This window comes from Macrosteles quadrilineatus, unplaced genomic scaffold (assembly GCF_028750875.1).
Source record: "Macrosteles quadrilineatus isolate MER2022 unplaced genomic scaffold, UCM_ALF_1.0 Scaffold_9__3_contigs__length_116548681, whole genome shotgun sequence".
Taxonomy (NCBI): domain Eukaryota; kingdom Metazoa; phylum Arthropoda; class Insecta; order Hemiptera; family Cicadellidae; genus Macrosteles; species Macrosteles quadrilineatus.
The window spans coordinates 37,277,703-37,291,239 of NW_026542602.1; the positions used below are offsets into that span (position 1 = coordinate 37,277,703).

At 33.6% G+C, this 13,537-nt stretch overlaps 1 long non-coding RNA gene across 1 annotated transcript; it reads left to right on the forward strand.

Moving 5' to 3' along the window:
* The first annotated feature begins 2,749 nt into the window (after window positions 1-2,749).
* Window positions 2,750-5,715, forward strand: LOC129004426 (uncharacterized). The gene is made up of 2 exons (XR_008491707.1): window positions 2,750-2,903; window positions 5,479-5,715. It is a non-coding gene; the product is annotated as an uncharacterized LOC129004426 (long non-coding RNA).
* The last annotated feature ends 7,822 nt before the right edge of the window (window positions 5,716-13,537 follow it).

Sequence of the window (13,537 nt, forward strand, 5' to 3'; positions counted from 1 at the left end):
TAACTAGTTATTCCCTATATGAAAAATTTGCTTTTAAAATATATTAATACACAACCTTGCTCCTATTGCACAGAGGAATGCCTCTAGGGTGCGTTGTAGTATGTGATGGCGAGTGGGGTTTGGAGAAGCGCTGGACCTTCATTTTGTCAGTGAGACACCACCAACTAGTGCTACTACACCACTGGTGTTTGCTCTGTAAGTTTCCGCCTTATAAATAATGGAATGTCCTCACTCATTAAAGAGGGCTTATACAAGGGTCTACTATCCTATACTGGTATCAGAATTGGTGATAGTCGAAAATTGGTTTTTGGAAGATCAAGGTCAACCGAAAAAACTCTATTTCGTAATTTCTTTAACATATTCAATTATATACTCCTTACACTCGTCTTGACAAGCACTATCGTTTATATAGGTTCCGGAAAGAATTTGGCGATAGTCGAAAATTGGTTTTTGGGTGATCAAGGTCCACCAAAAAAACTCTTATTTCGTAATTGTCGTAATATATGCAATTATATAATCGTTACACTCGTCTTTAGGGGCACTATGGATTGTATAGGGTCCGGAAAGAATTAGGTGATATTTAGAAATGATGTAATAGCCACACAAACCAGACCAGGTAACCCATGGGACTGCTAAGAAGGGAATTATTTTTCTCTTTTCCTCTCTGAGACTTTTATCTGATACCACTTTATTAGGCTTAAACACCAAGTATAGTTAGTGGTATAGTCTGTAAAAAAATAATAACTTGCAAAACAAAATGAGTCGTAAAGAGTAGTTTTTAGACACAGTTATATAGAATACAGTATTTTGAAAATGGCTTTAAAGAGTAACCAAACAACTTTATAATAGCAAAATTTCTGGGGGAGGATCCCCAAACCCCCCTTCCGGTGTGGGACAACCCCTGACAAGCAACCGCCACTGTATAATAAACAATCTCAGTAATTTGACACATACTCTCTCCCATTAGCTTGTCTGGTCGTCATTTCAGATTATAGTATACAGTATAAAAAGCAGGAGTGTAGTATAAGAGCTTCGCTCGCTCCGCTCAATAACCCTTAATATTGGTTAGAGGTGGGAGTGACTTTGAAATTTATGGGGAAAATCACAAAAGTCACAATTTGTACAGCATTAGGGATTTACCATTATATTGTCTACAGTTAATGACCATAACATTTCAATCAAAATCCTTTTTTTGTTATTTTATGGGAAAATCACCATTACAAATCAAAATTTCCAAACAAAACAAAAAAATATTCTATCGACCCACTACCCACATATCAAGCTCTGTTCACATCCATACATCACTTTAAAAAAACTGATTTTTTGGGCCCAGTTCAGGGACAAAAAACTTAATACTGTATACAGTATTTGCAACCAACCTTTTGATATAGATGTGCTGAAAAAAAAAAACACAAAATTAGTGCTATGGTTGTTAAGTTAACCAATTTTGTGTTGCATAAGAACATGAAGTTACAATTCCACAAGATGGTCTGTGTAATTTTAAGGATTGAATTGTCAGATCATGTCATTTGGTGTTGATTGGACTTGGATTATTCTACCTCTGATGCATGCCTTGAAGCAAGGTTGCAGAAACCTTCAGTTCTGTTGTACCGGTACTCATTACTTGCCTGATATGCCTCATTTACTCAACAAACCATCCAATTAGTAGTATTACAGATTGTTGTCTCCCGTTTTTTTCAACCTTAATTTTGCTATGCAAACCAATAACTATCAAATTTAATTTGTGAATATCTCAATCCTTAAAAATTTAATCTGTTTGTGTCATTGCTCTGCCATAATATGTGTTTTAGTACCTGGGATCAGATAATGCACTTCAAATCCACATTTTAACGTCTGAAGTTCTTCCTCTAGAAGTATATTTTCTTGTGTTTATAAAAAATTACTAACATGATTATCATATCATATGATTTATTATAGCAACAGCGAAAAAATATTGACATTCAAATACAAATTTTGAAAGAAAATATGGTCTCACAATACAACAGTACCATGGTGGAAGGAAAATACATAGGTGTGCTATTCCCATCATGTTTCACTCGGATTGCAAACAAAAGATCACCTGATTGAAACTGTCAAATCAGTATATGTATTTGTTTTGATTTGGCTGTAATTGTTTGTATAATGTGTGTTTATAAAAAAAACAATGACAATTAAATCAAAACAAATACATACTAATTTGACAGTTACAATCAGATGATCTTTTGTTTGCAATCCAAGTGACGTCAGAATATGACGGGAATAGTACACCTATGTATTTTCCTTCCACCATGACACAGTACAGATACACATACATACAGATACATCACTACAGATAATAAGTAATACCAGGTAGTAGTGATAAAACAAATGATCAATAAGGACAACATTTTGTGTTCCCTTCAAAATAAACCCATTGTCTGAGCATGTTATTTGTCAGTTACTTTGCTTCTAGCACTTTAGTTGTTTAGGTGTTGTGTGTCTCTTCATAAATTCCATGTTAATAATATATATTTTTAATTCGGCAAAATAAAATATAATTTAATCATTCAATTAAACAATTTGTATTCTTAAAAAAAAATTGTCCTTGCATCAAAAGTAGTACATAATTGTGTACCTGTATATGAGCTCATATTCCAAGGAGTAGCAAGTGCGTACATGAGCTTGGACATGATTGTAATGAAATTAATGGTTCGTGGTATTCCCACACCAACAGACCTCATCCTGCCATTATTTCCTAGCTGTAATTGGACTGAGGTGTTTTTCATAATCATACTTCATGCAGGCTTATATAAGTGTAATTTGTTTGTATAAATAAAACCAAACAGGTCTTGGATGATTATAGAGGCAGTTCTTCTGTTTTCCTTCATTCACAGTCCGACACAACCCTGCGAACCATGAAGCTGGTGAGTACACAAGATTTATAGTGCTAAGATTATTTCATTTCCTTATCTTGTAATAAGAAATACGTGTAATGACTATAAGTGTATATTCTTTTTTTATTTTTTTACTAAGTTTTCTATATGTTAAAATTTATGAAAATATAAATAATCATTTACAGGTACAGAAACTATTTTTTATTTTAAAAAAATTGACTTTTTAAGTTTGTATTTTATTCAACAGTAGTTTCATCAATTATTAAAGTCTGAATCAAGACTACTAAATCCGATTCTACACCAAAATAGGGTATACAAAATTTTTAGTAATCAAAAGTTTTAAACAATCTAAAAAACTTTATAGTTTTGTGATAAAAATATTTTTGATAGTTTTTAGTGTTTTCAGTCAAATCTTTTTACACTTCGTTTCAAATCATCATTCGTTCAAATCTTTATACAGGGCGCTCAAAAAGGTGGGGAAACAATTTATGTAGTGATTCCTTGGATCAAAATAAAGAGAAAATCAAGAATAACATTTTTTTCCAAAATTTGCTTTGTTAACCAGATATCTGCCTTTTTTACATAAACATTTTTATCTTTAAATTTTTCAACCAATCTTTATGAAACTTTGTATGTAGAGGCCACCCATGTTAGACAAAAATTCAACCCATCTTGATTTAACTTAAAATTTCAAAATGGCGGCCCTTTTAATTTTTTAAACTAAAATGGCTCAAAAACGACTGATTGTATGAAAAAATGTCATTTTACACTTTTATTTAGCATTTTTAATTCCCTATCAAACGGTACTAAGTGGGGCAAACCAGACTATCTTAGCCTTATTCTATACCCAATTTTACAAATAAAAATCGTAATCTTTCAGCTATTTCTTATTCGATCTTTTTGAACTTGGTACCGTTTGATAGGGAATAAAAAAATGACTAATAAAAGTCGCGTACATGACATTTTTCCATAAAATCAGCTTTTTTTGTGTAATTTAAGTTTAAAAAAATTAAATGGCCGCAATTTTGAAATTTTACGTTGAATCAAGATGATTTTTTTCTAACATGGGCCTCTTCTACCTTAACTTTATTATACTTTAACCTTCAACCTTATTATACATACCAAGAAGTTTCATAAAGATCGGTTGAAAAAATTCAAAGATAAAAATGATTATGTAAAAAATACAAAATGGCAGATATCTGGTTAACGAAGTGATTTTGGAAAAAAATGTATTCTGGATTTTCTCTTTATTTTGACCCAAGGAATCATTAAGTAAATTATGTCCCCACCTTTTTTGAGCACCCTGTATATGTATAGGCTACTGTGTGTGTGCATATATTATATACGTCTGAGGAAGTGGTAACTCAGGTAATTTTGGTCCGATTTTGGTGAAACTTGGCTTGAAGACTGGATAAACAGAATGAGTTCCTGAACCAGCATGATTGAACCATGTGAACGGGTTGGGTTGATGGGGGGTTTATGGGGTAAAAATTTGTTTTTCTCAAAAAAAATTTTGATAACTCTAGAACCGTATTTTTTACAGCAATTTGGGTTGTATTCTGTTTGGAATTATAAAAACCAAAAATTTAAACTTCAACAAAAATTGGTGAAACTTTCTATAATCCAATTTTTTAAATTTTATGGCTAAAGGAAAATCACATAAGTTACAATTACTTTTGAACGGTAATTTATACTAATTGGTATACTATAACTGTGTCCAAAAATCACCGTAATGTTTTTTAAGACAAAATGTATGTTTAAATTTATTTTCCAAGGTCAGAAACTGGACCCATTCCTAATGGCTGTTTAATAAATGGTACTGGCTAAATACACAGTCTGAAGTAGTAGGTAAAAATTTACATAGATCATCAACTCACACTATTCACCCCTCATTCCATACAGGTAAAAAACTACACCAATTAATGTGTGTGTGATGTCAAAGAATTGAATTGAACTGGACCTTTGCGATCATTAGGCTGAGACCTTCTGCCTATCTGTATTCTGTAATTTATAATGTTTTATCCCGTGTTCAAATAAATGGTCCTATTGTCCCATTTTAAGGAACAGCTTATCATGCACAGTATTAAAGCAACAAAGCTACACAGGGCATCTGACTCTATTTTATTTACAAACATCCTTCATTTTGAAAAAATGTAAAAAATGTCAGTTAAATCCAGTTCTAATTTAATTGATTGGCAATAATAATTTCTCCAATTTCAGTTTAAATATATCTTAGATTTTATTTCCACCTCTCTTATCCTTCCTACAACATGCCGCAACACGTTAATCTCTTAAGCAAAACTAATCTTGAAAGCACAAAAAATGCGTCGAATAACACTTCTAATAATATATTTACACTTTATACTGTTTACTCTCAAGACAGTTATTCACCTATTGGGTCTGATGATGATTAGGGTCCAATCAAAATCGATTACTATCTTTTATATGTATTTACCGTCTTGTGAGTAGGCTAAACAGTATAAGTGTAAATATATTATTACAAGTGTCATTTTAGATATTTTTTGTGCTTTCAGGTAATTTAATAACAGGTACGATGTTGGTAAAGAAGTAGTTTAGCAAAACTAATGAGAATTGTATGTTCCAGGTGATCCTGTCTCTAGTTGCGCTATTGGTCATCGAGACACTAGCGGCCCCTCAGGACGAGGTTGTACCCGCGGTGGAGGTGGAGAGTGGCAGTGAAGGAGTTTCTGAGCTAGACGATTTATCAGATCTCACAACAGTTCTACCTGTAGAGGAGGACTCCTCGACTCCAGCAGACGAAGTAGTACCTGAAGAACTTGTGGCTAAATGATTAAATCGATTGTTTGTGTATTATTGTAAATTGTATTTATTTTTACACCATAGGCTTTTGCTGATTGTTTAATAATTCCGGATTGATATCAAGAATATGATGTGCATGAGCCATTGGCTTTTAGATACATAGAATCCCATAGATAGTAGATAATAGAAATCCCATTTATATGGACTAATTGTAGCAAATTTGTTATTCAAATCTATTATAATACTGTAGTTGAATGAGCCTCTTAAAATAGTAATCTAATGTCAAAATTATGTTTTCCTTACTGTGATGGTTTACAATGAGTTGGTTTACAATGGTTTACAATGAGTACACTGAAATCACTAATTTTGATATCAGCACATTCTGTCTGTAGCTCAAATTCAACTCTATTTAATTTTTTGGTAACACTTCGAAATTGGGATGGGATGTTTTAAAGCTGATAAGGTGGTCCTGATTCTAGACTGACCATAGCCATAGCACAATCTTATCAAGGTTTTCAGGACTCTCTCATTGGCTGACACACATGTTTTTGATCTCAGATCTACACAACATACACTGTTATTTTCAATTCTAAATACGACTAGCAAAAGATTTGTTAGGTGGTCCTTCGTCTTTCGACTGCAGAGGCTTGTCTCCAGATCCTTTTTTCCTGTATCGTTTTTCAATGTAGGTTCAGGTTCTCCACGCTGGATTCTTCCTATCCACTCGGTCTCTCAGTCCTCTACTACTTCTGTCTTTGGAGCTCTGGGCGGCTCAATCACTGTGTCCGTACACGTCTTCTTTCCTTGATGCTCCCAGACGAAGACTAGCTCTCGATATCAATGTCTTATATATAGTTGTGGAGTTCTACATCTCCCTCTTGTCATATTCATATCCATATCGTCCCAGCTCCCAGGAGTCCAAAACGGATACTGGGGCACAGCATGCGCCATGCCTACCAACTGCACCGGGCTCAACACCCTCTTGGGTGATGATGTAATGATTTGTTTTTTTTTTTTTGTACGTTGAGTTAATACTTCAATATGACTACATCGTAAAAGGCATAAAGGCCTTCTAATAACGTTAATTCACCAAAAGAGAAATTTGATCACTTATTTTTTTAATGAAAGTAATTACCGGTATCAATTTATAATCAATAAACCTACATACATGTATATGACATGATATAACATGATCAATAAAATCATTAAACATAGGTGGGTGATAATTTTATTAAAAAAGAAGAGATGTGATGTAGTTTTAAATGGTATCACGGACTATAGACCATTAATTGGTTCTATAGTCTGTGATGGTAAATAGGCACAGATAATATATTATGTTGCGGATATAAAAAAAATAAAAACACTGTTTCAGAAAGATGTACGCTACACAAATAACATCATTATTTACATATAAAAGATCATATTTGTTTAAACAAAGTATAATACAAATAAATAAACAAACATGGGAATGAATTGTCTAGGTCTAACAAAAATCAAAGATTTCTGCAAAATTGTGGTTAAAAATTTAGTTTCTTGATGAAAAAAGTGTTGACATTTGAGATTCCCCAAGAAAACGCCTGCAGTTAAAAGACACCATCACTGCAACGTCTATGTATGGTAGTCACATTTCTTAAAATGAAGGAGTGCAAAAATATTACAAGTGCTATCAAGGTTTAACCATAGTTACTAAACCCGTTTTTTTATGTATTTCTGCAATATAACCAGGATACTTACGTAATATTTCGTATTGAAATATTAATTGCAATGCTTCTTAATACTTCTAAAATAAATGTTTTCAAGTATATACTAACTGTCATGTTAAAAATTTGTAATAGATAGTTTTCCTTCCTACTTATTCCCTACATTTGGAAAATGAGGAACTTTAAAGTAATGCATTTATATTAACTTTATTCTGATTTGAAAGTAAAAATCAAACAAGTTATGTAAAACAATTCTCAAAAGTATTTTATTTTTATAAGTAAGTATCTCTTCAGTCATAATTTTCACTTTTGTTTGGGCATTTTTCACTTTAAGTTCTTAATACGAATCGTAAGCATTTTAAAAGCAAAGTTTTGTTGTTTACGGGAAACTCCCGGTTTTCCAATTTTACCCCGATTTTCTACAAGGGGGGGGGTACTATGTATAGGAGGAGAAAATAAAATTTGATTTATTGGGATGGGCGAAAAATATATGTTGCAGAGAAACCCAACATTCAATCTGTATTGTATAAAGCAAATAGATTATCCAAATCGATTAGCTATGTAGACAGAAATATTATAGCTCTATCTCTTTCATATGAAGGGAGTATTGTTTTTATTATGTGCTTCCTGTTAAGACTAAAAATTTCTATTACACAACAGTACGTTTGTAAACTGTTTGACCACGGTTATTGTAACAAAAGATTGAAGAACAAACTAAAATTAACGTTAAATAAGGTAAAACATTAAGTAGACACCAGTGCGCTCAAGAACAACCACACATACGTATTCAGCCAAAAGGGTTATGATTATATAGAAATCCCCTTGCATAAAGTAGGCTATGTCCAATTCAAATAGTTATATGTAACTACCTATGTAAGTATAAAGGACCTTTGTAAATATAAAGGTGGATACAATTTGGATGTTTCATCCTAAAACGTGGGATAATCGGTCGATATTTCCAACACTTTTCCGGTTATTTGATGCCATTTTCTCAACAGTAGGCGTTTCAGCTCAATTGTAACTCTTCCTAGCCGAATCGACCGAAGCAGTTTGAAAGCTGTTATGTACTGCAATGGACTGGAAAGTAAGTCATCTGTCCGTTAGTTAATAGTCCAATCCATCAGTCTGGTGGTCCATGGATCCATAAATCCATCAGTCACTCAGTTTATCCATTCATTAGTGCACAAATACTTTGGTCCTCGTCCCGAGTTATATTTTATCTAATCCATCTCAATCATCAATCTATAAACAACTAATCCATTAGAAGACGTTTGGTCATAGATAATTTTATAGGTTTAGTATGCAATTAAATAGAACAATCAACAAACTAATGCACGCATTTAACTGTTCATCATTCCATGTAATCCACCATCCACCCATTAGTCTATTCTATTGGGTTCACAATTCCATCAGTTTCAGTTAGTTCAGTCCAATAGGCTATCGGCCCAGACAATGGATATTGTATGTGCTATCCGTTACATAGTAATCCGATTCGGAATTGAACTTTTGATTTACGAGATGTATTGATCACGAATAAACTATGTATTTTCGCAACCGGTGAGAATTATTGCCAGTAAATGGGAATGACTATCAGAAACATCTGAGGGTTTTGAACTCATTCGTCTCAAACGCGATTTGATTCCCGCACAAATTCCACCTTAGTTGCCATTAAAAAAGCTTAACATTGAGCTGCTATTTTTGCTTGTTTATTATTTTGTGCTGAACACCATTTTGGATACTTCTAACAATAAAGGGATATAGCTAGCAAGATATCCATCTGTCCTCCACGAACACATATCGAGAAAAAGAGTCGCATACACCTGACACCAACCAATAAACTTAGCCTACCGTACTGTATATACTGGACATAGGTTAGGTTAGGCTGAGTATAGAATACATTGTATATATAACACTTTATGAGAGAACCGACAGTAATAAGTTAAATTGACTATTACTTTTCAATTTTTCATAGTAAAGGAGAGTAACAAAGCCTGACATGTGATATAAAGTATTTTATGTTTTATACTGTGTCAGATTTATAATTTGATATTTATGGTGGTACTTGAGGATTTAGTAGGCTAGAGTCATGAAAGTAGTGGAAAGTAAGTAAGTTCTACTCAAGTCACCGATTATGTACGAAGCGTAAACAATTTTACAAAATCTAGTGAAAGTTGTCCTGCGAATAACTTATCCCATTCTAGTTACATCATTAGTGTACAATACGTTGTTACGGACTTTATAGTTTGACTTTACCATAAATTTAATTCATTACTCCATAATACCTTATAAATCTGCCGTTTTGTAGTATCGCTAAATAAGTTAATAGCGAAGCACTTTCTATGGATACAAAAATATACCACATCAAATTTAAAGTAGAGCCTCGCAAATTTTTCAATCTGTGCAAAAAACGAACACGATTATAATCTCGTTTAAGCCCAATGAATAATATTTTTGTTTGCTGCTAAACTATATACAAAAACTGTTACGTACCTTGACGTCCAGACAAAGGAATTGCGGACGTTAAGGTACCTATAATTGATTGCCAATTCCGGAAGGCTTCAACATGAATAAAATATATAACATGGTCTTTATGAGGGCAGTTAACGTGACACTGCAAACCCAAGAAAGCGATGTCGTGTGTGGTTATTAGTAGGTACAGTTTTATTATTGTACAGTACTATATTGGTTCACCTCTTGCTTTCCTTGATACGTTGTATGCACAGGTCTTTTAAATGCATGTGGACTGGCAAATATAAAAAAAAAATGTTTGCGAAGTATTTATTTATTTTAAACTGTAAGTAACCAGTTGATCTTAGTTAGTAACAAAGCGATAATCTCATTTTTCATCCCTTAAACTAAATACCCTCACTCACAAATATTAGACAGAAACGGTATGGATCATACAAATAAACAAATAATGTCACTGGTCCGAAAGTAATAGTATATTTTGTACCTAGGGCCAAAAATGAGGTTTAAAACGATTGAGAGCTGCAAAGCCATTTTGGTCCGTGGTACATTATACCCTATTACCACTTTTCACCACAATAATAATGCACACTAACAGTCAACACTTTGATGGTTATGTGAAGAAATAACTTGAGGAATCAGCAAAAATAATAATAAATAGTTGCTATGCAGCGGTGACAATATAACAAGTCTACTGCAAAGCTGTGGATACTGATTGTGTATTTATGCATTCATGTTTTAGGTAAGTACGCGAACAGCTGATTTTGCGGCCCTAGTGATGTAAAAACCCGCTCGGTCTCCAAGATGACAGCTGGCATGGCCAGCAAAACGTAACTTTCAGCCACCAATTAACGTATGTAAAACAGCTAAAAACATCATTAGTGTGGTGAAAAAAATATTTTATTATTTAAACTAGCTGTGTGCCCGTTCTACGCACGGGGATCTTATCATAGTCAGTTAAACCCTTCTTATATAAAGCACAGCAGTTGGTTTGCATACTTTCAGATATGCTGACAAAACTATTCCTTCGCAAATACAGTATCTGACAGTTTCAAGCCAAAACTAATGCTTCGCAATTAAATGTCACCCGGATCTTGTTGGTCCATATGTTATATCCAATGATTAAACTAAATAAACGGTATCAGCATTCTGACACATACTTTCTCCCATAAGTTTGTCAACAACCTTTATCATGTGTAAGCGGTGAGAGTAAATATACGGAAATGGGATTTGTACAATTTTGTTCAGAATTTAAAGGACTATAACATAATGGTTAAAAGTATTTAAGGTACTACCTCAACCTCTTAATTTAGCACTTTATTCGGGTTGACATTTTCATTATCAAGGCGCTCTTGTCCTTTCCGTGAAACATTGAGAAACAAGGACATTAATGCGTTACCATCATACATACACACAAAAATACCGAACTTAATTAGGGAATCTGCTACGCTTTAAGCATAAAAAGGTACATATAAAATTAGTACTTGAAATCTTTGTTAATGCCATAACATTTGATCATAACAATTTATATTTGCTTGGACCGGAGATGACTCGAAATTCTGTCGAAATGCTATCTGAATCGGTTTGCTATATGAAATGAAGTACAGTAGGCCTACTGTAGACGATTTAGATTGGTAATTTGTAATAAAAATTACCAAAATAGGCCACGAACTATTGATACATAAACAACGTTCAAAGTGTTTGAACAATTCATGATGGTTTGCTGAATAAATGTTTTACTAAAATGCGTTATAGTTTTCTTAGCATAACATTTTGGAATCCAGACAGAAAAAGCAAAAATTATACAGTTAAGACATCAATTAAATTGAATAGGCCTACGCCTGTAATAAATAAGGCGCAACGCCAACGATAACTAATTTGTAAATTAATGTGATGTGTTGGTACGTAAAAATGATTCTTGCTGCTACTAAAGGTTAAAAGGAAAAGAACCAGTACCGTACCAAAAACCAACGTTTACAGTTAAGAACTGTAGTACAGCCGACCAATTATATGCGTTAATCAAGGTTATTGATCTCTTGGTTTTGGATTTTCTCGTAATTAAAGTTATCGGCAATCAAAGTTATTTCCCATTAATTGCTTTATTTGTACACAACTCTTAATGTAAACTTATCGGTGTCAGTTTGAAAAAAAAACCTTATACAACATAACTTTCTGTTATTTAATAGATTACGTATTCTCTAAACAATGGTTGCTGGTATATATATTAACATTATAAGGAAATGTGACAAAAATCACACAACGTTGGGTTTTTGGACGTTTATAATTTTATTTCTTAAGTACCTAGGTAGGCCGTGTATTCTATGGAAAAGTACCGGTATCAAGGATCGTTGTCGAAAGGGTTGTTATAAATAATTGGGTAAGCATACGTACCACACGTACCCAAGAGAAGGGCTATGGGCCTATTGGCTGTATGGTCCAGCGATTGCATCACACGGTGAGTAGGAACTATTGACTTTATATAGTCAATGGTAGGAACAGAAAGTGACACATTGGAAAATCGAGTTCAGCATCATCCGTAAACCTCTGTTACAATCACCCACTGCAGTTGTGATTTTTTGCTTTACACTTTACACAACCGCCATTGAAGAGCCGTCAATGAGTGGAACATTGTTTCTAAGCTATTGGCGACGGTCGTTAGTAAATTTAAGTTTCCCAGCCGTATACAACACTGATTCAATCTTGATTCAATGTCTTTATTCTGGTTATCAAAACTCCAAAACAATTTTATACACATATTTCTGGTTCCTGACCTGGATGATGCCTAGTTATTTAATTTACGGTTACACTATATTATTCCACTTGCGATTAATTAAATCCTTTATGTAATAAAAACGTTTTTAATCTCACTTGGATGGGATTTTCCTTCAAAACGTGATCGGAAATGGTTGTGGTGTTTGTAAACAACATTTGTAAACATTTCAGTGACAGCTAGAAAAAATAATCTTGATCCGAACAGCTGTTCGTTGTTTCATAGATGATTATGTGATACAAATTGGAAGAAAACTTGACAAAAATCGCACAAAACTACATTTTTGAACGGCCGTAATTTTAATTACAAAGTAGTGAGACCATATTTTAATGGCTAAAGACACTCTCGCCAATCCAGTGAATACATTAAAATGACTTGGGTCTTGATAGGTACTCTCGTTTTCCTGGATAAGATTGCGTAAAATACCATCTTGAGTGTGTCAGACAGACAGACAGACAGACAGAAATTTAGATGAGACTTGTTTCGGCTTCTTTAATGTATAAAACGTAAAAATAACCTAAAAATGTATGATTCTGAGCAATGTACAGACAAAACTCTAATTTTATTTATATAGATAGAAGAAGAAGATGGAACTGTCAAACCAGCTGTTACAGCTATAGTCTAGGCATTCGGGCCAATGACGTCATGTGTTTATGTTTATGATCCATACCGTGCTTACCCTGTTGTATTGGTATCGTAGTTAATCAATCAATCAATCAATCTTCAATATTTGTATTCAATATCGATTAATTGAAAGGAAGAAACTAGAACATTGATCACAATAAAGAACATCGCTCGAACAATGAATGGTTCTACCTCAATCAACTCACTGAACAACTAAACAAACACCGATTTCAATTCAACCCCATTGTCCTGGTCCAGCTGGGGATTGGTTCTACTGGGGAAGTAGCACTCCAGCCTACATCGCTGGAGAACGCGCTCCAGTT